Source organism: Amphiura filiformis, chromosome 5 (assembly GCF_039555335.1).
Source record: "Amphiura filiformis chromosome 5, Afil_fr2py, whole genome shotgun sequence".
Classification (NCBI taxonomy): Eukaryota; Metazoa; Echinodermata; class Ophiuroidea; order Amphilepidida; family Amphiuridae; genus Amphiura; species Amphiura filiformis.
This window is the reverse complement of record NC_092632.1, coordinates 66,498,278-66,522,396: the sequence shown is the minus strand read 5'-3', so window position 1 is coordinate 66,522,396 and position 24,119 is coordinate 66,498,278. Positions and strand designations below refer to the sequence as shown.

Sequence of the window (24,119 nt, the reverse complement as noted above, 5' to 3'; positions counted from 1 at the left end):
TTATCAATTCCAATACAAGTAACCTTTTGAGTGGGAAACAAAAACAAATTGCGCCAAGTTTTGAACCGTGGACCTCTCGATTACGAAGCGACCTCTGCTACCATTAAGCTACACGGATCGACGTGAACATGGTCTTTCATTTTAAGTCATAATGATTGTCATCATAAAGTTGCAGGGTCATTCAAGCAAACGGTTTACCAAAACAAACGCTATTGAATTCAATAGCAATTGCACGGTAATCCATTATATCATTAGAAAAAAGAATAGACAAGTTTTTTTTTTGGTGGATTATCGAGGCATATCGTCAGTTACTGAGCAACGTCATTATATTTTGAGCTGTTTCTGTACACAATATGAATATATATCGTGGATTACCGAGTCAATTTGCAAAACTCCATGCAAAGTGCATAATTTATTCAGTTTACACAATAGTTACAGAAAAAAGTATTCAATCTGGCGTCATGGTTTAACATCTTTAGCGTATCTATTAGTACAATGATTCAAGTCTTTATCACAGTTGCAAGTAATAGTCCAATGGTGTGGTATGTGGCCCATGATCTGGAGGTACGGGTTCGAACCCGGAAATTTTTTATCTCTTCTTGATAGAGTTTAACGCTATTCTCTCAATGATTAATACCATTAACAAAACCTTAGTATTTTGTTCGTAGTCATTTTTTCTGTGTTGTCAAACTCTTGTTTTGAGCTAAAATGCAAAATTTCACCATTATGCAGCTTATTTGGCCTTAAATCGGTTTTCACATAGCTTTACATGGTGTGCTACATATTTGCATTGTGTTTCTCGTAATTGAGTGAATATCGTACTGTACATTTGATAGAAGTGGAAACATATCATCATAACAAAATGTGTAAAATTTGGTTGTAATACGTGCGTTTGTTTTAAAGATATGGACCAAAAACTAATTTTAGATGCAGTTTTCACCCATCACAAAATGTGTTTAATTTAGCATAGGAGATGATTTCAATGACCACTACCTAAATAAACCAATTTCTTTATTTACAAATTTATTATAGTTCAAAGGCCTATAATCCACTCCCAAATTGTGTGAAATATGAAGCTCATGCGACATTCCGTTTTTGAGTTATGAGACAAAAACGAAATTTATATGAAATATTTTACATTCGCCTCGGACATGTCCGAGGCGAACGCCAAATATGACATCTAAAATTCGTTTTGTCTCTAACTCAACAACAGAATATCGTATGAACTTCATATTACACGATGTAGGAAGTGGACCATGTGCTTTAGAATGAGTATAAAATTGTTGATAAATAAATTGGTTTATTTAGAAGTGGTCACTAAGCATCTCCTATGCTAAATAAATCATATTCGTATTAGGCTCTAAGCGGCAAAATATGCATCTAAATTTCGTTTTGAACTCATAATTCTACAACGGAATGTCATATGAACTTCATATTGCACATGATATGGGAGTATACCATATGCTTTGGAATCTTAATAAAATTGTTGATAAAGAAATTGGCTTTTTTTAGGGTGTGGTCAGTGAAACAACCCATACCTTAACCTACAGGAATTTCATGATTAGTTCTCTAAGCTCAAAGCTGTCGCAGCATAAAGTTAGTTTTTGTGCTATATCTTAAAAGCGGGAAGTCATATCAAACTGTTGTCACTCACAAGTTTTTGGTAGATACTCTCCTATTGAAATGTGGGTAATACAAAAATTTTGACGGCAAAGAAATTTGTCTGTTTAGGGACGGGTTATTGAAAACATCCACAATGCTGAGTTTTATATAGGCCAAATAAACATGTTTTCTAACAATACTCGTATATTAACACGCTGTTGCATATTTCTTCTTAATTATCATAATTATTTTAGCACGAATTGCTGTATACAAATATTTGGTTGTCCTAATTCAACGCCTAATTATTGTTGAAAACAAATAATATAACAAAGTCAGGAATTGGTCATAAATCATTCATTACATAATTATGTATTAGTTATCTTCAGTAGACAGCATGATTCAATGCATTATCACGTAATAACCAGCGTAATAAGAACTTGAACTGTTAAATGTGCACATTATCGTTGACCTCATCTTGTTTTGTTCTTTCTTCATTTATTTCCATAAATGATTGTTAATATCATTCACCATTTTATCTTTAAAAATATATATATTATAACTGTATTGATGAAAGAATAAAAGGTACAGTTTCCATCCATTTCAAACATGATGAACCTGTAATTTAAGTTATCAATAAGGAAACACCGGAAATATAATTATATAAATAAATCAAAAGACAAATATATTAAATCAAAGAAAAAAAATAACAACATTGTCATTCAGATAAGTTTGGCCAAATTAAAATTATCAATTCCAATACAAGTAACCTTTTGAGTGGGAAACAAAAACAAATTGCGCCAAGTTTTGAACCGTGGACCTCTCGATTACTGAAGCGACCTCTGCTACCATTAAGCTACGGATCGGCGTGAAAATGGTCTTTCATTTTAAGTCATAATGATTGTCATCATAAAGTTGCAGGGTCATTCAAGCAAACGGTTTACCAAAACAAACGCTATTGAATTCAATAGCAATTGCACGGTAATCCATTATATCATTAGAAAAAAGAATAGACAAGTTTGTTTTTTTGGTGGATTATCGAGGCATATCGTCAGTTACTGAGCAACGTCATTATATTTTGAGCTGTTTCTGTACACAATATGAATATATATCGTGGATTACCGAGTCAATTTGCAAAACTCCATGCAAAGTGCATAATTTATTCAGTTTACACAATAGTTACAGAAAAAAAGTATTCAATAGGCGTCATGGTTTAACATCTTTAACGTATCTATTAGTACAATGATTCAAGTCTTTATCACAGTTGCAAGTAATAGTCCAATGGTGTGGTATGTGGCCCATGATCTGGAGGTACCGGGTTCGAACCCCGGCAATTTTTTTTATCTCTTCTTGATAGAGTTTAACGCTATTCTCTCAATGATTAATACCATTAACAAAACCTTAGTATTTTGTTCGTAGTCATTTTTTCTGTGTTGTCAAACTCTTGTTTTGAGCTAAAATGCAAAATTTCACCATTATGCAGCTTATTTGGCCTCGTCGGTTTTCACATAGCTTTACATGGTGTGCTACATATTTGCATTGTGTTTCTCGTAATTGAGTGAATATCGTACTGTACATTTGATAGAAGTGGAAACATATCATCATAACAAAATGTGTAAAATTTGGTTGTATGTACGTGCGTTTGTTTTAAAGATATGGACCAAAAACCAATTTTAGATGCAGTTTGCACCCATCACAAAATGTGTTTAATTAAGTATAGTGGAGGGTTTCAATGACTACTACTTAAATAAACCAAGGTCTTTATTTACAAATTTATTATAGTTCAAGGCCTATAATCCACTCCCAAATTGTGTGAAATATGAAGCTCATGCGACATTCCGTATTTGAATTATGTTTCAAAACCGATATTTATATGAAATATTTTACATTAGCCTCGGACAATCAAAGAAATTAATGTTGGTACACTCGGGCATACTAAATGTAAATCGCCACCCCTCTCCCCCAGTTCAATGTTGAAGAAAGCACTTTTTCCATTGGGCTCTCCAGTCTCCGCAACATTAATTGAGGGGGAATGGGGGAGGGCAGAGGAAAGTAGAAGGTATGTACTTCTCATCAAACATAGTTATACTAATTTCACTTAACTCTCAGAGCGGCAATGAAGAGTTCCAACATATTGTCAAGGTGTACCAACTATTAAATTCCTTGATTGTAGATATGGAAAAACAGAAAATGTTTATTGAAGAAAAGGAAAAGGTGGCAAAATTGGAACTTGAGAAACAGAAAATGGCAATGGAAGACAAAGCACGCCATGAAAAGATGGCGCTGGAAGCACATTTGAAAGAAAAAGAAATTGAGTTTGAACAAGAGAAGTTGGCTAAGCTAGGTGACAAATACTCATCAAGTTTCTCCTCAAACTCAAAGTCAGGGTTTGATGTTACAAAGTATGTAAAGCTTGTGCCTAAATTCAAAGAGAAAGAAGTTGGCAGTACTTTCAACATTTTGAAAAGGTAGCTACAAATTTGAAATGGCCTCCAGAGCATTGGACCCTACTGTTACAAAGTAGTTTTGGGGGGAAGGCCAGGGAAACGTACTCAGCTCTACCAATAGAGAAGTGTAATGATTATGAAGAAGTCAAACAGGCAGTCCTTAAGGCCTATGAACTGGTGCCTGAAGCATACAGACAAAAGTTCAGAGATTCAAGAAAGCAAGCAGATCAAACCCATGTAGAATTTGCTAGAGTAAAAGAACAAATGTTTGACAGATGGCTTGGGTCAAAAGAAGTCAAAGATGATTTGACCAACTTAAGCAATTAGTTCTTATAGAAGAGTTCAAGAAATGTGTCCACGTTGACATTAAAACCCATTTGGATGAAAGCGCTAGCAAAATTAAGGCGCTAAATGAGGCGGCGACAATGGCGGACGACTATGGTTTAACTCACAAATTGAATGCAAGTAGATTTAGTCATAACAGAAGTTATTCAAACAGGTTCAGCCATAATCAACCTAGAGCAAATCAGGGTGGTACACAAGAAGGGAGATCTCAGTCTAATTCACAGCATAGTGCTGGTGGTAGAGGACCCCAGGAGTTCAGGTAACAGAGCAAAATTTGGGACTGAATTTAAAGCCAAAGTAACTTGTACTCATTGTAAGAGACCAGGGCATCTGATGACCCAGTGTTATTTCTTAAAAGGCAGACAAGGCGCACAAAACAGCAGCAAACTGCTAGTAATACTGTAGGATGTGCAGTGTCACTTGAGTCAAAGAAACAAGTCAGTCAAATCAAGAAACAAGAATTCCCACAAAAGGGAGGTGAGACAGCCAAGGTGTGTGAAGAATTTGAACCATTTGTGTTAGAGGGAGTAGTATCACTTGGTGAGAATGGTAGTCCAAAGCCCATCAAGATTGTGCGAGATACGTGTTGTGCACGGTCTATGATTCTGGAAGGAACTTTGCCCTTTAATGAGGATAGTTCAGCAGGTAATGCTTTGATCCAGGGTATTGGGATGGAAATACTTAATGTACCTCTCCACAAAATTAACTTGACATCTGACTTAGTTTCTGGTCCTGTAACCATAGGAGTTAGACATGAATTACCAGTCAAGGGAGTGTCCATGTTGCTAGGAAATGATTTGGCAGGGGGAAGGTTTTCCTGACCCAATAGTCTGAGATAAGCCCTGTATACAGGATGATAATAGTGAGGAAGAGGAGATATTTCCTGCATGTGCAGTGACACGGGCAATGAGTAAGAAGGCCTCATTAGAAACAATTGAGGACAACCAAATTGATGACTTAGGCTACAATTTGGAAGACACATTTGTGTCAAAGTTGAATGAGAAAGAAGATAAACTTCCTTCTCCTGGGGATAAAAATACCCCTAAAAATGACACAGCCTCTGAGCAAGAACAAAGTGGGGAAACATTGAGAGACCCATTAAGTCATGACAAGCTGATTCTGGAGCAACAAAATGACCCAGAACTCAAAGAGATCAATCAAAGGGCATTGACCCTAGAAGAAGCAGAACAAAATTCTGTCTGTTTTTACAAACAAGATGGTGTGCTAATGAGAAAGTGGCGCCCACCTGATGTGCCTGCCGATGAAGAGTGGAAGGTAGTGCACCAAATTGTGGTACCAAAAGTATACCACACTGAAGTAATTAACATAGCACATGACAGTCCAATGGCAGGGCATTTGGGTGTTAAGAAAACTCATGAAAGAATTCTGAGACATTTCTGGTGGCCCACTCTCAGAAAAGATGTTTCTGAATATTGCAAAACATGTCACATATGCCAAGTAGTAGGGAAGCCAAATCAGAAAATACCTCCTGCTCCATTAAAGCCAATTCCAGCCTTTGATGAACCATTTAGTAGGGTTATTATTGATTGTGTAGGCCCCCTACCAAAGACTAAGTCAGGTAATCAATACCTTCTGACAATTATGTGAGCGCGTCAACACGCTTTCCTGAAGCCATACCATTGAGAAATATTAAAGCAGTGACCATAGTGAAAGCTTTAACCAAGTTCTTCACATTTGTGGGGCTCCCCAAGTCCATACAGTCAGACCAAGGATCAAACTTGACTTCTGGAGTATTTCAGCAGGTCATGTATCAATTAGGTATAGAACAGTATACCTCAAGTGCTTACCATCCAGAATCACAAGGTGCACTAGAAAGGTTCCACCAAACATTGAAAAACATGATCAGGACATACTGTTTGGAATTTCAGAGGGACTGGGATGAGGGAGTACACTTGTTGTTGTTTGCTGCTAGGGAAGCTGTTCAGGAAACTTTAGGATTTAGTCCTTTTGAGTTAGTGTTTGGACACACAGTGCTGGGCCCTTAAAGTTGTTGAAAGAAAAGTGGCTCAATGAGAAATCAGATATCAATTTATTGGATTATGTCTCCAATTTTAAGCATAGGCTTAACAGAGCAACTGATATCGCCAAGGAAAACTTGAAACAGGGTCAGGCCAAAATGAAACAATGGTATGATAAGCATGCCAAAGAAAGAGTGTTCAAACCAGGTGACAAAGTTCTAGTACTATTTCCAATTCCAGGACACCCATTACAAGCCAGATATCATGGCCCATGTGAGGTAGAGTCAAAAGTGGGTGAAGTAGATTATATTATCAAGACTCCTGGTAGACGCAAGAGCAGGCAGTTATGCCACATAAATATGCTCAAAGAGTATGTTGAAAGAAGTGACAGTGGCATTCCAAAACCTGTGTGTACAGTAAAACATGCTGATAAGGTAGACAAACATGCCGATACAGACAAAATCGCCAATGTAGACAAGAGTAAAGATGACAATTCTGACAATTCTGATGTCACATTTGACCAGGATAAAGAGCTGGAGCACAAAGAGTATAATGTAAAATTGAACAATTCTGATGTGCTCACTAATTTGGACTCAAAGTTAGGTCATCTTTCTCAAGATCAACAAAGTCAAATTGCAAATTTGATTCACAAATTGACAATATATTTCCTGATACGCCAAGTAGAACAAATGCTGCATTTCATGATGTAGATGTTGGTGATACAAAACCAATCAAGCAGCATCCTTACAGAGTCAATCCATTGAAAATGGAACATCTCAAAATGAGATCAATTACATGCTAGACAATGATATCATAGAACCAAGTAGTAGTGAATGGAGTTCACCATGCATTCTTGTTCCCAAGCCTGATGGTTCATACAGACTAGTGCATGAACATGAGAGCTGCAAATGTTCATTCAAAGACAGACTGCGTACCCAATTCCAAGAATTGATGATTGCATAGACAAAATTGGAAATGCAAAATTTGTTAGCAAATTTGATCTATTGAAAGGGTACTGGCAGGTTCCACTCACAGACCGTGCCAAAGAGATTTCTGCTTTTTGTACACCATTTGGTCTTTACCAATACAAAGTCATGCCATTCGGTTTGAAAAACGCCCCAGCAACATTTCAGAGAATGGTGAACCAAATTGTGGCAGACATAGAGGGATGTGAAGCGTATGTAGATGATTTGATTGTTTACAGTCAAACTTGGGAACAACACATGGAACAACTCCATCAATTGTTTGAGAAGCTGTCAGAAGTACAATTGACAGTCAACCTGGTAAAAAGTGAGTTTTGCCATGCCACAGTCACATACTTGGGATATGTTGTAGGTCAAGGTCAGGTGAAACCTATCAAAGCCAAAGTTGAAGCAATTGAGCAATACCCCACACCTGTAAACAAGAAGGCACTCATGAGATTTCTAGGAATGGTTGGCTATTATAGAAAGTTCTGTCCAAACTTTTCAGAGATAGCAAGTCCTTTGACTGATTTGTTAAAGAAAGATGCAAAATTCATTTGGTCAGAACAGTGTGAAAATGCTTTTCACAAAGTCAAATCTATACTCATGAGTTCACCAGTGCTTACTGCACCTGATTTTCAGAAGCAGTTCAAGTTGACTGTTGATGCCAGTGACATAGGCTGTGGAGGTGTTGTGATGCAAGAGGGTGAAGATCAAATAGATCACCCCATTTGTTACTTTTCAAGGAAATTCAACAAGCACCAGAGAAATTACTCCACAATTGAGAAGGAGTGTCTAGCATTGCTATTATCATTGCTACATTTTGATGTGTATTTGGGTACCACAGTATACCCTGTGCTTGTTTTCACAGATCACAATCCCCTCACCTTCATCAACAGGATGAAGAACAAAAACCAAAGACTGGTGAGGTGGAGTTTGACCTTGCAAGAGTACAATCTGGACATCAAACATATTAAGGGAAAAGACAATGTAATGGCTGATGCCCTGTCCAGAATTGCATAAAACCTGACAAACAAAAATTTCCTTTAAAATGGAAGTTGTATGTGACAAGTAGTCACTGTGTATGATGAGTTAAATACTCAAAGTTGATAAATGTTGAAGTTGATGTAAAAGAAGAAAACATTTAAGAAAGTTTTCATTACATTGAACTTTCTTCTTTTAAGGGGAGGTGTGATGTGCCCTGAGTAATCTGATTTAATTTAATTATTTAACTTTGTTTACAAGCTGAAAGTATTTCATGAGATGGGAAACCCCTTGTATTTTGGAATTCCCCAAATTATTGTAAACAAAGTCAGATCTATGTTTGGAACTTGGAAATTCCCAGTTCAGTATATTGCACCATAGTCAGGAAAACCCCCCAGGAAGTGATGTAATGTGAAAGGTGAAGGTGTATAATTAATATTGGGAAATCCCAAGATTGCAGCAATGTTGTGAAAATGTGATTGAAGTAATGGTTTATTAATAGATGATGGGATTTTTTGCATGAGTACTGATATAAAAAGCTGAAGGCTTTTGTTGGGACTTACAGAATGCCATGGGAGATTGAAAACTCCACATGTGTGTGATGGTCTTCGTGCTTCAAAAAAAGAAGTACATTTTAACCAGTTTATATAGCCAATAATTGAGCTAATTTCAATACAGCAACGAAGAAGACAGCGAGCACACAAAAGTGCTCTTCCTCATCAAAGGATTAAAAGTTCTTCTGTCAAATTGCTGGAGTTTGCTGGGTTTGTGAAGGCCACGCATCTGTCAAAAAACAGCGGAGCTGTGTTAAAGAAACCTGTTCCCTGGAAAAAGAGTGGTTGGTGAAAGAAACACCATTTTTGGAGAAAGCAGCGCAAGGAGATATATTTGTGGAGATAGCAGCGCAAAGGAGATTGGAGGAAGCATCATCATTTTCGTATGAGGATTTTATGTGCAGGGATTTATAAATGCAAGTGTACAATGGAATTCGCTGATTTTCGCAGAACAAGTGAAAGGATATATTACATCAGTCGTCTAGAACATTGCAAGAACTCTATGATCACCAACAAGAAGACAGCTGGTTAAGTACTGATATAGTAAAACTGTCATTGTGTGATTTTATTGTATATGCGATATTGTTATTATATGTACCAATCATACTCTGTTTTCAATTAAAGACTTAGATTTTGTTAGCTTAAACAAACAGTGTATTTGTGTTGTGCATTCGTGTGAGTTCGGGAAAAAGGTGATTTTGGCCTTGAGTCAAGTACGACTCGTAACAATATGTATTTTATTATTAGCTAGTATTTTTATTTCTTATATTGTCATGATTGACTGATGATTCATAAATATTGGACTTTTAACCCTAGTACTGTGAATGAAGCATGATATTTTCCAGGGTATGAACATTTCATGAATATTGAAATTGAAAGGATTTACCCATTATTTTGCGATAAGAAATTAAAGTATTTCATCAAATAGCATACATTTTATGTTGAAAAATGAGATTTTTCTTCCAATCATGAAAATTTCATGCCTCTAAAGTATTGTGCTTTGCATTGTAATTGTTGCTTTTATTATATTGACTGCTCAGTATCAGAAGTGGGTAAGTGCAATAGCTGCCCTGTGAACATTTGGCAATTTAGCAGCTATTGCACTTACCCACTTCTGGCACTGAGCTGTCGATATATTATGTTGTTGTACGCCTTAGAAATGCTACCACGGTTTTAAATGTGAGCACTTACAACTTTGCAGCTAACAGATTTCACAGTGATCTTCCATATCATACTACAAAATGGATCTTGGTTATTGCAGAATTCAAGGCTTTTGCTCAGTCAAATAATTGTATTTTGATATTTGACAAATTTACATGTTAGTAATTAATACAATCTACCATCTCTATTAAACAAGATATTTCTTTTTTCTCAGTGTAAGCACCCCATGAGGGTCCTTAGGAAGGTGAGCTGCAAAAAAATGAAACCCAAAAAAGCATAATATCTAAAAGTTTAAAATTTAAAATTGCATATTGAGCCTGTGATTACTACATTGTATGTGCAAAATATATGAATGGCATTAAACCTGCACTCTATAGATACATGAATTACCTTTCACAATATTGGGGAGAGTTTACACAAATTAATATTTTTAGATAAGGAAAAGAGATGATATGTAAGGAAGGGACAATGGAGGGTAGGGGAGGGGTAAATCGGAGAAAGAAGCATAATGATGTAAATGTTGTTGTGAAAGGTTAAGCATTTATTCTTGTTCAAAATGTTTCCAAATGTTGGTGCTTTTCCCCTACTATATATAAAGTATATTGGCTGATATATCTGTGCTCCTGGTGTCTTTACTTACCAGAAAGGTGAAGCTGTAGTCAGTGGAATAGCCAGGATTTTTTCAAGGGGGGGGGGGTTAAGGGGAAAGGTAATATTCAGGGCATGGGAAATTTCATGGAAATTTTCTAAATTTGTCAAAAAAGTTGTAAAACAGCAGATGCTGGCTGCCCCCTTGACTACACCACTGACTGTAATATCAAGAAGTTTATAATTATTTATGTGTGTATGTGTTGTATTGTTATTAAAACCTTAATTAATGGTATTGAGAAATGATCATTCAACTGTGTTAAAGGTGTTCTTATAAAGAGGTGCAATTTATCATTTTCCAATATATAATTCGTGCTCTTAATAACATTAGATGGGTATAATTCATCCCCACAAGTTCCTAAGTGCCAATTTTCCCCACATTTATCTCCAAAACATTGTTTGGCAAGAAAATAAGGTCATGTCTAAATTTAGACACCAATTCAATCGTCAATCTTTTTTTATGTCTTACGCAATGTATGCTTGCATGATTTTCAGATAGCGATTCTCTTTGACAATGAGGCTACAGCAGCATGGTTGAATATGCTTGTATCAAGCAAGCCTGGTGGTAGCGGCTGCAAGCATACGCCATCGTCATTTTGTGTTTTGTGGTTGCAATCGTCTCGCATGCATGACACAATGTCACAGTGGTCCACTCAGGTCTGTGTATCAACTGAGGGATTGGTTGCTTGCACATTTTGTGGTGCGCATGTTTGTCGTACTTGCATGCTGGTGTTTACATCCACAGATCTATCTCCCAATGTTGTCAATGTGCATGAGTCAATATGACCAGATTACTGTGTATTTAATCTCTTTTTGTGCATCATGAGACCATGAAAAGAATGTTTGCATGGACTGTTATTGTGAGAAATATATTATGTGAAATATCTGATCAATTTATAAGAAAATGTGTTCTCATGAAGATAAGTGATCACTAAAAGAAAGTGAGCATATATCTCCCCATTAGTTGTCAATCTCACTGATAGCATGTAATAGCTAATGTATTTGGCCTACTTTGTACTGATATACTATATGCAAAGATATATAAAGTATGTAGTATTTGCAAAAGGCATATAACCAGTATGGGATACATGTTTCATTTTGTCTAATGCTTCATTAATATTAATTGACATTGTTTCTTCTCATTCTCTCGTTCTTTTACAGTGTCATTCTGTCTGTCTGTCACTCCTGGGGGAAGGGGTACTCAAGTTTGGTTTGGGTAAGGGTGTACCGCTGAGAAATGAAAGTGGACCCATCAATATACCAATTTTGCAAGAAATTTGGACGATATATCAAATGTCAAAAATTTGGCCCAATTTAACACAAATTGTTGTAGTTTTTACAACATTATGGGGCAATTTCAAACAAAAAATGTGTCTACAATGAGGCGAAATTGGGTTATTTTCCAAAGAAATTGAGAAAAACGGACCCATCCATACCTAAATTGACCTAGAAAAAGAGGCCATTGATAATACCAAAAGGCCGAAAATGCTACCCATGTTTGCGTCATGTCCCGTATGGTCATTTGTACTTAGTACCCCTTGGGTCTCTCCCTCTCTCTGTCTTTCTGTCTATGTGTGTCTCTCTGTCTGTCTGTGTGTCTTTCTGCCTATCTTAGTATCTTTCTCTCTCTGTTCTGATGAAGCATTAGCAACAAAAACAATATCTAAATATATACATAACAGAAATTACAGTGAAAACAGTGTTTGCTTGTTGATACATTATTGTTTTATTTGTTGGAAACATCCATAATTGTCATCACAACATGAGTGTCAATGATAAACATAGAGACAACACCATCCAATATCAGGTAGTCTACAATGTGTGATGAAAACAGCGAGTTGAGTGTGCCTTAGGTGCATCAATATTTAGACAATGACTGAACAGTTATCATAGCAGGGAACTCCTCTCCTCGCTGGAGCTATGTTCATATAGGTACACAATTTTAAGAATGTCTTATTTTAAGTCACTCAGGCAGGGTATCTTCATAGTACAATAGGATACACCAAAGAATAATAGAAAAACAGTACATTTATGAGTATTGTGTTGTTTTCTGGCTAAGGGGCTGTGCAATAATTATGAGCCCTGGTGGGAGGGTAAAATTGGGAGGGAAAGAGATTTTTGGTGAGCTGAAAGGGCGGAAGCAATTTTTGGCAAGCCCAGAGAGGGGAGGGGAAGCAATTTTGGGCACACATTCATGAGGCGCCTGTTAAATAAAATGCTCTAAAAAGGCTTAGGAAAACAGTATAAAAATGTTTAAATATGCTTGCAACATTATATCTAGACCATTTAAGGTTTGCAAATTGGGATCCCAACAATTTGGCATGTGCAGGGGGAGGGACAAAGATTTTATGGCAGGCTGGGGGGCAAGCAATTTTGGAAAGCTGGGGTGCAATTTTTGGCATGCATATTTGAAATTTCATCCCCCTGTGGGGGGCTCATAATTATTGCACAGCCCCTAATTGCTAATGACTCAAATTTATGAATGCTGTACAGGATCTTAAGAATTCCAAACCCTTAAGATATTGGTCCTTATGTGTACATGACTGATGACTGATACCAGGCTGCAGGTGATGCACATATCCTCCTCAATTCATCTTCTATTCTTAGGTTTCTGTGCTAGAGGTTGACTTGATGCTATCTACTGTGCAAAGGTTGACTCTATGCATCCTGTGTGTCTTCACTCTTCCTGGTCATCTATCTCCTGACTGTTGCGTGTATTTCTCTTCCATTCATAAATGGGGAAATACATGGACCTGACTTCTTTCACTTTTAATAGAAAGAATATACTACTAATTGATCAATTACAGCCTTACTACAACTAGCTGTACCCAAATGCGTCAACATCCAAAGCTCATATTTGAAAGATTCAGTAGCATGATTTCAACAACTTTACATTGTCAGTATCTGAATGGGATATTCCGTTTAAAATCTACATTCCCCCTGTGGAAGATTTTGAAAATATCTTCCACAGGGGGAGAATGAATTTTAGATAGAATGAATAATTTAGGCAGCTCCATTTGAAACTCATCCTCCCTGTGTTGAAGATTCAGGTTGAATCTTCTCAGAGGGTGTATGAAATTCAAATGAAGCTGCATAATGTACTCATTCTATTTGAAATTCATACTCCCTCTGTGGAAAATCTTCCACAGAGGTAGTGTGGATTTTGAATGGAATGGACCAATATGTAGTTTAGTGATTTCTATGAAGGAAAAATAGCATGACTTGATAGGATAATTGTATGTGACAGGTGTTAATATGGGAGTTTAACCAAAATGACTTTCACACTCTAATAAGTAAATAAAATGGCAATACAACAAAATATTTTAGTATTTTGGATTAGGAAATTGTATTTAATCTATAAATATGTGAAATATTTCCAATAAAAAAACCTATTTGATTTTTCATAAACAATTTATGACATGGCATGTCAGAGTTTAACATAACTTAGGTGCACACTGCTATCTGGGGTAGAAAGCAGTTACTGAATTTTAGGCCTGGTGCTATTTATAGCATTCAGTGGATAATATTTCCAGTAACAAATTTGATTTTTTGTTAACAATTTATGATATGGCCGGTCAGAGTTCAACATAACATTGGTGCATACTGCTATCTGGGGTAGAAAGCAATTTTAGGCCTGGTTCTATGTATAGCATTCAGTGGATAATATTTCCAGTAACAATTTTGATTTTTCGTAAACAATTTATGAGATGGCCTGACAGAGTTAAACATAACATTGGTGCGCACTGCTATCTGGGGTAGAAAACAGTTACTGAATTTTAGGCCTGGTGCTATGCCTTCAGTGGATAATAAAAGAACTCCTTTTGTACATTTAATTTAATTTGTGTAAAAAAACAATTGACCTGTTAATAAATAATATGAAACCGATTGCAAATGAGGTCAAGATATCTTTGTTTACAAGGTCACAATATTGTCAAATTTATTGATAGAATTCATGCCCTGTATTTGAAACAAATGTAGAGAAAATTTCTCACTTTTATTACAATTTCATTCATTGTATATCTGTACTCTATTCATGCACAAAAATACAAATAAATTCAAAAGTAAATACTCATGATGACTTTTCATTCATTAAGCGGCAAAATTCAACCAGGACTACCGTGCAATTCTAGTCTTCATCACATTTGTCGCTTTATTTTCTGGCACAAAAAAATATTGATGTGGTATTTATAGGTGAGGTGACAAAGGTCAGGGGATTTATAACATAGCAAATTGTTAGGTTGACCATGCACTTGAGATAATGATGCATGGTGTGGTATAGTGTATAGCGCATGTTCAATGGTAGTGTTAATGAGGTATCTCACTGAGTTTAATTGGCTATATTATAAATTGTCATCAAGTTTATTATAAATAGCAGATCACCGTCTTTCGCTCTTTCACGGTATTATAGATCATGGATTATTAGTGTTGCTGTTTGGCTTTATGGTTATTACTTTTACCCTCATCATCACTTTGTTATTTATTTGATATCTTTGAAAGCTAAACTCAGTAAAATGTTTTCTTTTATGAAAAAAAAGTAGTTATGTCCAATTTGAATGGTTAGATGATAGCCCAAAATTCATATTTTCTTGATTTGAGTAGAATAACTAGATCTGTAATTAGCAGCAAAGAATACTTTCATTTATGTAAAGAAATTAATCTTATTCATAATATAAAAGCATCAAATCTCAGCATTTGAAATAACCCAAACATTACCAGTGATATTGCGAGTAAATACCATTATCTCATAAGTAAATAGGCCTAGGAGTCGTGATCAGTCATCAAACATCGACAGATAAGATAATGGATGCGCAGGTGTTTATTTGGTTCATCCAAATATCATTCTGCATTTCACACCTAAAATAGATTAAAATACTCATTTTTTATCACAATTTTGTCACTGAATGTGATATTCCCATGATCACATGTATTTTGATTAGGTCATTCAATCAATTGAGTTATAACAATGCAAACATGACATTTCATTCATAATATTCACCATAAAAGAGTGTACTATTTATATAACATATTTACCATTGAATAGTATTATGATGGAGACTTGCATGTGTCAATGCTATTCCGCAATAGTCAAACAACGCTGTCACCAATAGCAAAGTTATATTTAGCCACCAATTTTCATCCCAGGGATGGAGGCTACTTAAAAAGAAACATTCTGTGTGCACATGTGTAAACCCAAAATAAATGAAAAGTGTGGGACATTTTTGAACTCATGTTTATCAGTGTGACACGCCTAGAGAAAAGGCTCTATATAAGGGTTCTTTGACTGTCCTCCAAGGTTCTTCAAAGTACCAATCTTTAGAACTCTTAATAAATAAATTTCAGATTTAAATAGCACCTTTTTTCAGATCTTGGAGGACTCAAAGTGCTGTAATTTCGCTGCCATGGTGAATCATCACAATCAGATAGCATCAACTAGGCCAGTTGCAGCCGAACCTGGCGCAAACCTATCCGCATTTAGATTATAACATCCACCAATTATTTTTGCAGCTCCCCAAATTCCATTGGGTGAAGGATGTTTTTGATAACCAAACAACTAATCACTGATTTTTGGAAAGCAGGAGCAAACTGAAGGTCCCGGAGAAAACCTGCGAGAGTGAGCATGAAATCGAGATAAACCAAGTGCTTTATACAGTCCTTGGGAATGGCCGGGGCTTGAATACAGGACCTCAGTGGTGCAAGGCGAGGGAACAACCACTGCACCAACTCGCTTATTGGTTATATTTAAGGAACATTTTTTGATTCCTGAACATATTATATAAAGAACTGTGCTCTTTGATGTAGTTTTTGCAAATCAAGCTGAAGTCTATTTAAAAAGGTACAATATTTGGCCAAAAAATAAACTCGCTTTCAGAGCAAAATGTGAAGGAATTGTTTCTTGTTTAGGGTGTATATTTGCATGCATAATGGAGTGGCATAACCACGATAACTGGGCAGAGAGGTGTGGAAGCAGCTGCCCCCTCCCCACTTTTGGAAGGTACATATTGAACAACCTTTGGGATATATGGGGATGGTAAAAATGGCAACACTGTACAACACATTGGTACAGCTGATGATACAGTGTTGAATATTTGGGATATGATTTCAGGCTCTGCCTTTGTTTTCTTGAAGCTAGGCTAGGGAATTACAGTTTTAATGATTCTTCAATTTTGTCTTGAGGTTAATCAAACAGTATGGATTCGGATGATTTAGGTCAGTGTAATAGTGCACAATTATTTGCCATGTCAAATTTTTGTTTTTTATGTTTTAAATTACATAAAGTATTAGCAAATAAAATAAGTCAATATAGCTGCATTCTGCCAGGATGGTATGTTTGTTAAATGTTATTCATGCAAGTTGAATTGGGCTGTTCCATTTAAAATCCACACTACCCCTGTGGAAGATTTTGGAAAAATCTGCCACAGGGGGAGTATGACTTTCAAATGGAATGAGCACATTAGGTAGCTCCATTTGAATTTCATACACCCTCTGAGAAAGATTCAACCTGAATCTTCCGCAGAGGGAGGGCGAGTTTCAAATGGAGCTGCTAATGTGTTAATTCCATTTGAAATTCATACTCCCTCAGTGGAAGATATTTCCAAAATCTTCCACAGGGGTAGTGTGGATTTTAAATGGAATAGCCCATTATGTCATATTTGAGAAAGAACTGAGCAAATAATATAAACTGCTCTGTATTTAGTTAATGATTACAAGCATAATTGTCGCTTATAGAGAATTTTGTTGTAAATTTTGGTTTTGTTTTTGTGGAAAAAAGTAATAATGATTTTGTACATGACAGTGATATGAGAATAAGGTTGCTATTCGAAGACTTGGGTCTAGTCTAGAGCTAGGTTTTAGGATTAGGTTTAGGTTCAAATATTAAGATCAAGCTATAGGGTAATCTTGATTCTTAAGTTATAATGACAATTGATTTTTTTCTTTGTTTATATGTGGGATTTCTAAAGATGAAACTTTCGCATCATTTCAGTTTAAGGTTAATGCCAAGCATACTTTGAGTCACCCGCCTACACATTGAATATCAAGCATCTCTCTACACCACACTATCACACCCAGATTTGTGCTTAGAATAAGGTTGTTATTCCAGGACTTAGGTCCAGAGCTGGGTTTTAGGATTAGGTTTAGGTTCAAATATTAAGATCAAGCTATAGGGTAATCTTGATTCTTAAGTTATAATGACAATTGATTTTTTTCTTTGTTTATATGTGGGACTTCTAAAGATGAAACTTTCGCATCAATTCAGTTCAAGGTTACCAGGCATACTTTGAGTCACCCGCCTACACATTGAACATAAAACATCTCTCTACACGACACTGTCACACCCAGATTCGTGCTGCGAATAAGGTTGCTATTCCAGGACTTAGGTCTAGAGCTCGGTTTTAGGATTAAGTTTAGGTTCAAATATTACGATCAAGCTATAGGGGTAATCTTGATTCTTAAGATATTATGAAAATTGAGGACTTCTAAAGATGAAACTTTCGCATCATTTCAGTTCAAGGTTAATGCCAAGCATACTTTGAGTCACCCGGCACCCGCCTACACAATGAATATAAAGCATCTCTCTACATGACACTATCACACCCAAATTCGTACTGATTCTGTTAGACTTAATTTATGAATTTATCCATGCAACATGGTGTGAGCACACCAGAAAAAGAGTACATATTTTTTGGTCCTCTTATGAGGTATCACTGCTTCTATCAGATCTGGATTTGAGGGTTGAAAAAAAATCAAACTTGAAATTGACATGTGAATATCCCTGATATATGTTATCACGCAATCAATAATTTGATCGGTCGCAGCTAGCTTCAGTTTGTATGTAACGCTGCAAATGTAATATAGCGTGCGATACAGTGCGAGTTGAAAAGTAACTGGGGCATGAGAGCAGACCTGTGCTGTGAGCGAGAAGTGAGGTTCATTGTACTCTCACATACATTACTAAAGGTGATAACATTATCAATTGGTGGTTTAAAATGTAAACATTGTAAATTATTTAGGGAGCATATAATATTAAAAACCTATAATGCCCTATATATATAATTAGGAGATATGACCTAATGTTGACATGCGTTCTATGGGAAACAGTGGTGAAACAAAATAAGGATTGTGCTTTTGGGTAATGAAAAATATTGAAAATGCATTATTTTTTAAATTAGTACCATAGTTGAAATAATGAAAATTTCATGCGTTTTGTACATCATGTGGTTATTTGCAAATAGTTTTTGGAATCCATAATTAGCACCTTTAGCGTTCTTGGAGTATGAGCATTATTAAGATTTTGTTTTTGCACAAAACAGCTACACCCAGTATTGCACCTGTGCCAATCTTGATTACAGTGTAATAATAACACTGTGTAATCATTGCAATATTTAATGCTGTTGATGGCACAATTTACTTGTAAAGATTATCATAGGTTAACCCTGTTATATGTAAAAAAGAATCAGTTAATCTAAAAGTCATTGAAAATATACATTTTCAAATCAACTTAAGGGTGCAGGAAAAGGCTGCATAATTTGCTACTAAGAAATACTTAATGCTAATTTGATAACAGTTGTTAAAATGTTGGATATTTTAACTCGACTGCAGACGACAAGTTTCAAATTTTTTTTTTTAATTCAAAAATTTCAAAAATGTAAATTGTCATGACCATATTTGGAATCAGTATGAAAAATGCATTAAAATGAGTACAAACAAGCCTAGTATTGATTCAGTAGTTGTTAAGATAGCTCTTGATATTTTGAGAAAATATTTCAAAACTTCAACTTTTTGCGTTGAAGCGCATGGCTAGCACGCAGAGCATTATGAATAACCATGTAGATGTCTCAGATCAAAATTTGTGCAAATGATCACACATTGCATAAGTCCTCATAGTGTCAGGCAAATATAAATATATATAACTATTGCTGGAAGAAATGACCATTAATGCAATTCATTTATTAGAGAAATAGTTGAAGCAAATATAACAGTGATTGTATTTATTGTTGTTATGTGTGTATATTACCATGGAAACAATATAACCCTCAAATATAGAAATGGTGACAAAATATAAACAAAGGAAGCTCGGTCATCTACTCAAAAACTGGTAATATTGAATTTCAATCGGTAACACACACAAAGACCATTTCATTTCTATTCCAATTCCCAATTGAGATAAAAGTCAACTATACTGGACACAATACTACCACCAACAGGCTACTATTGTGTAGTGGCGTTGAATATGGCTATTGCATGCCACGTGTGGATTACAAAAGAAAGTTTGGTGACCATATTCTGGGCATGCAAACAGAGTTTACAGGAAGTCAGATAACTGCTCAAGTTGAATGGTAATGATAGCCTCTAGGCTTGCAAGTACAATATTAAACTAACACAGGCTGAATTCTAGTTCAAGTAGTTTTTAATTTAGTGTTGATAGAAAGTTGTTAGCATGCATTTAACAGAAACATCAGCTTTCTGCAAGAAGTTGTATTTAGGTCAAATTTGTAAGGTAAACAATCTATACAGTTAATGAAAGTGCTATAGTTTTGTTGGAGAACACATTGCTTGTTTGTTGGAATAATTCTATAGCATTTTAACATTTGTTGGTTATTATTATGTATATAGTATTGACCAGTGGTAAATTAAAATAGTAGTGAACCAAATATTGTTTATTTGGTTGACAATTAACACATATCAAAACCGTTGATCCACAACTGAAGCTGCAAATTAAAATGATGACCTCAGTTAATGAACAAGTTTGACTTTTGTGTTTAAGCGCCAAACTGATGTGACCTTGAAACTCTCTATGTCGGCAAATCCCTAAAACACTCCATGTCGGCAAATTCCTCAAAAGGTGTTGCTTGCACGAAACATAAACAGGCAAAACATTCCCAGTCAATTTGCATTTCATCAAATTATAGATTTGGTATAACATAGATATGTGTGGATATTATTTTTCCAGTCTTATTGAATGTGCTTAAAGTGTTGGCCATGACAATGGGCAAATTTTACAGAGGTTGAGCATATTGAACACCACTGAACCATTAGGTGTCATTTGACATGCCATGTAACTTTCAGGACAATGGCACTGATGTTATCTACCTTGCGGTTTGAGTTTCCTGGACTTGTCTGTCTTTCAGTTTGTCTGGTAACATGAATACACATACAACATAGTCACCTGTTGAGGTGTGAATTCAGTAAAGCTGAAATATCTCAGTTCAATGTTTAATTGGTTGAGTGTCATTTTATATCACAACTTAAACATGTTAAAGATATCATACTTTGTAATATAGATAGCAAAGTTGATATCTGCTGAAAATGACATGCAGTAGAGGTTATAGTTATTGTTATCTTCTGAAGATAGTAGAGTAGCAATCTTCCGAAGGTTGCGTGGATGCTATCTACTGAAGATAGCAAAGTTGATATTTGCTAAAAATGCCATAGTAGAGGTAATAGTATAATTGCTATCTTCTGAAGATAGTAGAGTAGCAATGTTCTATAGGTTGCGTGGATGATATCTACTGAAGATAGCAAAGTTGATATCTGCTGAAAATGGCATAGTAGAGGTAATAGCATAATTGCTATCTTCTGAAGAGAGCAAAGTCTAAACTGAAGTTATCTACTGAGGATAAGCATAGCTGCTCTCTACCAAAGATAGACTTATGATATAATCAAGATAGAAAAGTTGTTATCCATTGAAGTAATAAAATAACAGCATAATTACTATCTACTGAAGACAGTAATTTTTCTTTTCTGAAGGTCTACTGAAGATAGCAAAAGCATTGTCAAACTTAATTTGATATAGCTTAGCTTTGTACTATTAAAGATGACAAAATTACAATCTACTGTAAATAGTAAAGTTGATATCCAATGAAAGTAGTACATGTAGAATTGTCACCTTCTGAAGCATGTGTAGATGCTATCTACTAAAGAACACAAAGTTAACTATCATCTTACAATGTACTTGAAGATAGCAAAAATGCCGTAAAACTGGAGGTTTAATTTATTATTATTATTGTGATTGTGATTAAGATAACATAGTTGCTCTATACCAAAGGTAGCACACTTACAAGCTACTGTGGTTGCTATCTACTGAAGATAGCACAGTTGAATTAACTGATACACATAAAACTTAATGTTTGTGTGGCTGCTACTCTTCATTTCTTACTACTTCTCTAGTTGCATTAAGCCATGATAAAATGATAAAAATTACTTTCATAGAATACTCAGGCTGCATTGCAGCTTTAATTTGTACACAATGCAACAAAGGCATATAGGCATACAAAGCTATAACATGATTATACTGCAGGGATCTTTTGAAAAACTGTTTGATATTTTCAAGAAACACCATGAAGATTTGAAATTAAATCTAATTAAATGCAATATGATATAATATCCTGTGAAAAAGATTTAAAAATTATTGAAGCTAGCATAAAGTGCAAGAAATGAAACTAATTATGAAATCATATATTTAAATTGATGTATTAACTTGCAAAAATTGGGGGAGTATTGCGCAATCTACATAAAGCAAATGCTATGATCTTCTTTGCAGTGAATACAACAACGCCCCCTCTGTTAAATTTAGCGTGTTATCTGGGACAGCTCCAAGGTCGACTAATGCTTATGAATGCTATTTGTAGCGTATGTAATTCACTGTTTTACTCTTTATGCATACATCTGCGCATGTGTGTGTTTGTGTTACAGAGAGGGAATACGAGTTGGAATGCACTTCTTTGTTGTAAAGGATTTGGATTAAATATATTTGACATGCTTGTTTTTATTGGAGGGATCATGGTGTTAATTGTGTTAATGATATTTGGAATCAAAATATTTGAAAAAGCAATAAATTCTAAATAAGTCCAATATTTCATTTTATTATAAAATAGTAATTTCAAAATTTATAAAATAATTTGAGATTCGTTCAGCAATAAACTATTTTTATCTCATTTTGTCTACTCAACAGTAAATGAAATGTGTCAAAATTAGGTATCCGTGAAATTGTTGCTTCCCAAACAATATACATTGGTTTGTTGTTATGGCAACTGGAGTGTTTTGGTTTGTTGCTATGAACGAATTACAGTTGAGTTACTACCAAATAATTGGGTCAGATGCTGTTTTGTATCATGATAACAATATATTGATTTCAAATTAAAATTAAAAGAAAGAAATCTCAGTTTCATCGTGTTGATGAATTGAAAATAGATATAATGAGTCATAAATTGGACAATTATCCCGACATTTCGCACAAGAAAATGTAACTATTGGGTCATTTCATTACAAAAAAGCTATTTCTCACTATTCTTTGCTTGCACTGGTCCATAAGCCACCATTTGCAAAGTTGGTTAAGAGGAGAAATATTGTGCTACCTAATGAGAAATTATGCAAATTGGTTTTAAAGTACCCCTAGCAAAAAAATTCCTATGTATCACAATGTCACATATTTGGTAATTAAAAACAGCCTAATTTGGTGGCAACATCTTCAAAACAAAAGTGATTCTTTACCATAATCTCAGACAGCCTCATCTAGTCTCAAACCTTCCATACATTGATATAGCTTACATTGTGGGTATTATAATAATTCCTTCAACACGTCTGCAAGTTTTCTAGTGTGAAATTTGATGTTATTGTGGTGATTCCAGGTCAGAAATTGATACCTTAGAACAGAACTCTTTTAATTTCTTCCCCATAAAAATATTGCGGCTTTCACCACCATCCAACTAATCTGTGATACTTTTGCAATTTTTCGGTGTAAATTTTGTTTTCCCAGTCTTTATTTAACAAACAAGGTTCTATCTAATTTAGATTGATTTAACCATCCAATTTTATCCTCCCATTTCCCATTTAACTTTTTCTTTCTCTCTTCCAGGAACTTACTCGACTAATCACAGATAATTTTAACAATGGATTTGATTATTTTGCAGTATTTTTAGTTGCAAGGATTGATCCTCCCCTGTTACATCCTTGTTTGGTTTCATTTATTCTTTTATTTGCATTTGACACAAGATATGACAAATTGCTTACTTTTATATTTTCATCCTATTACTTCTACAGATTGAACAGAATGCAACTACCCTTGCACAACTTTCACAATCAGGAGTCAGCAGTAGCAACAGTAGCCTGGCAAGCGTCGGGAGTGAAGGTGCTACTGCCCTCACCCCTACCAGTAGCCCATCACCTAAGCGACGTCTAACAACTACAGCGTTAACACCGCCACCTACCAAGTTTGCTCTACCTGCTGTTAAGAAGTTTAAAGAAAAGTTGTCAGCCAAGAAGGCATTGTTGACATGGGCCAAACAAGCAGCAAAGAAAGGGTGAGACATTTCACTTACAGCCAGGATTTATTATTGGGGATGCACGGAGCTAAAAAAGTGAACCTTTTGTGAATTTTTCAAAAAAAAAAGGGAAATTTCAATATTTTTCCCTGAAATAAATTGCCTTTTGTGATTTTTTTTT

The 24,119-nt window shown here is 35.4% G+C and overlaps 1 long non-coding RNA gene across 1 annotated transcript in view; it reads left to right on the top strand.

Moving 5' to 3' along the window:
- LOC140153574 (uncharacterized) overlaps positions 1-23,971 on the top strand; it is a 35,155-nt gene extending 11,184 nt beyond the window's left edge. Inside the window, exon 3 of the long non-coding RNA XR_011859123.1 lies at positions 23,718-23,971. This is a non-coding gene — a long non-coding RNA (uncharacterized lncRNA). The remainder of the gene's footprint in view (positions 1-23,717) is intronic.
- Positions 23,972-24,119: the final 148 nt, after the last annotated feature.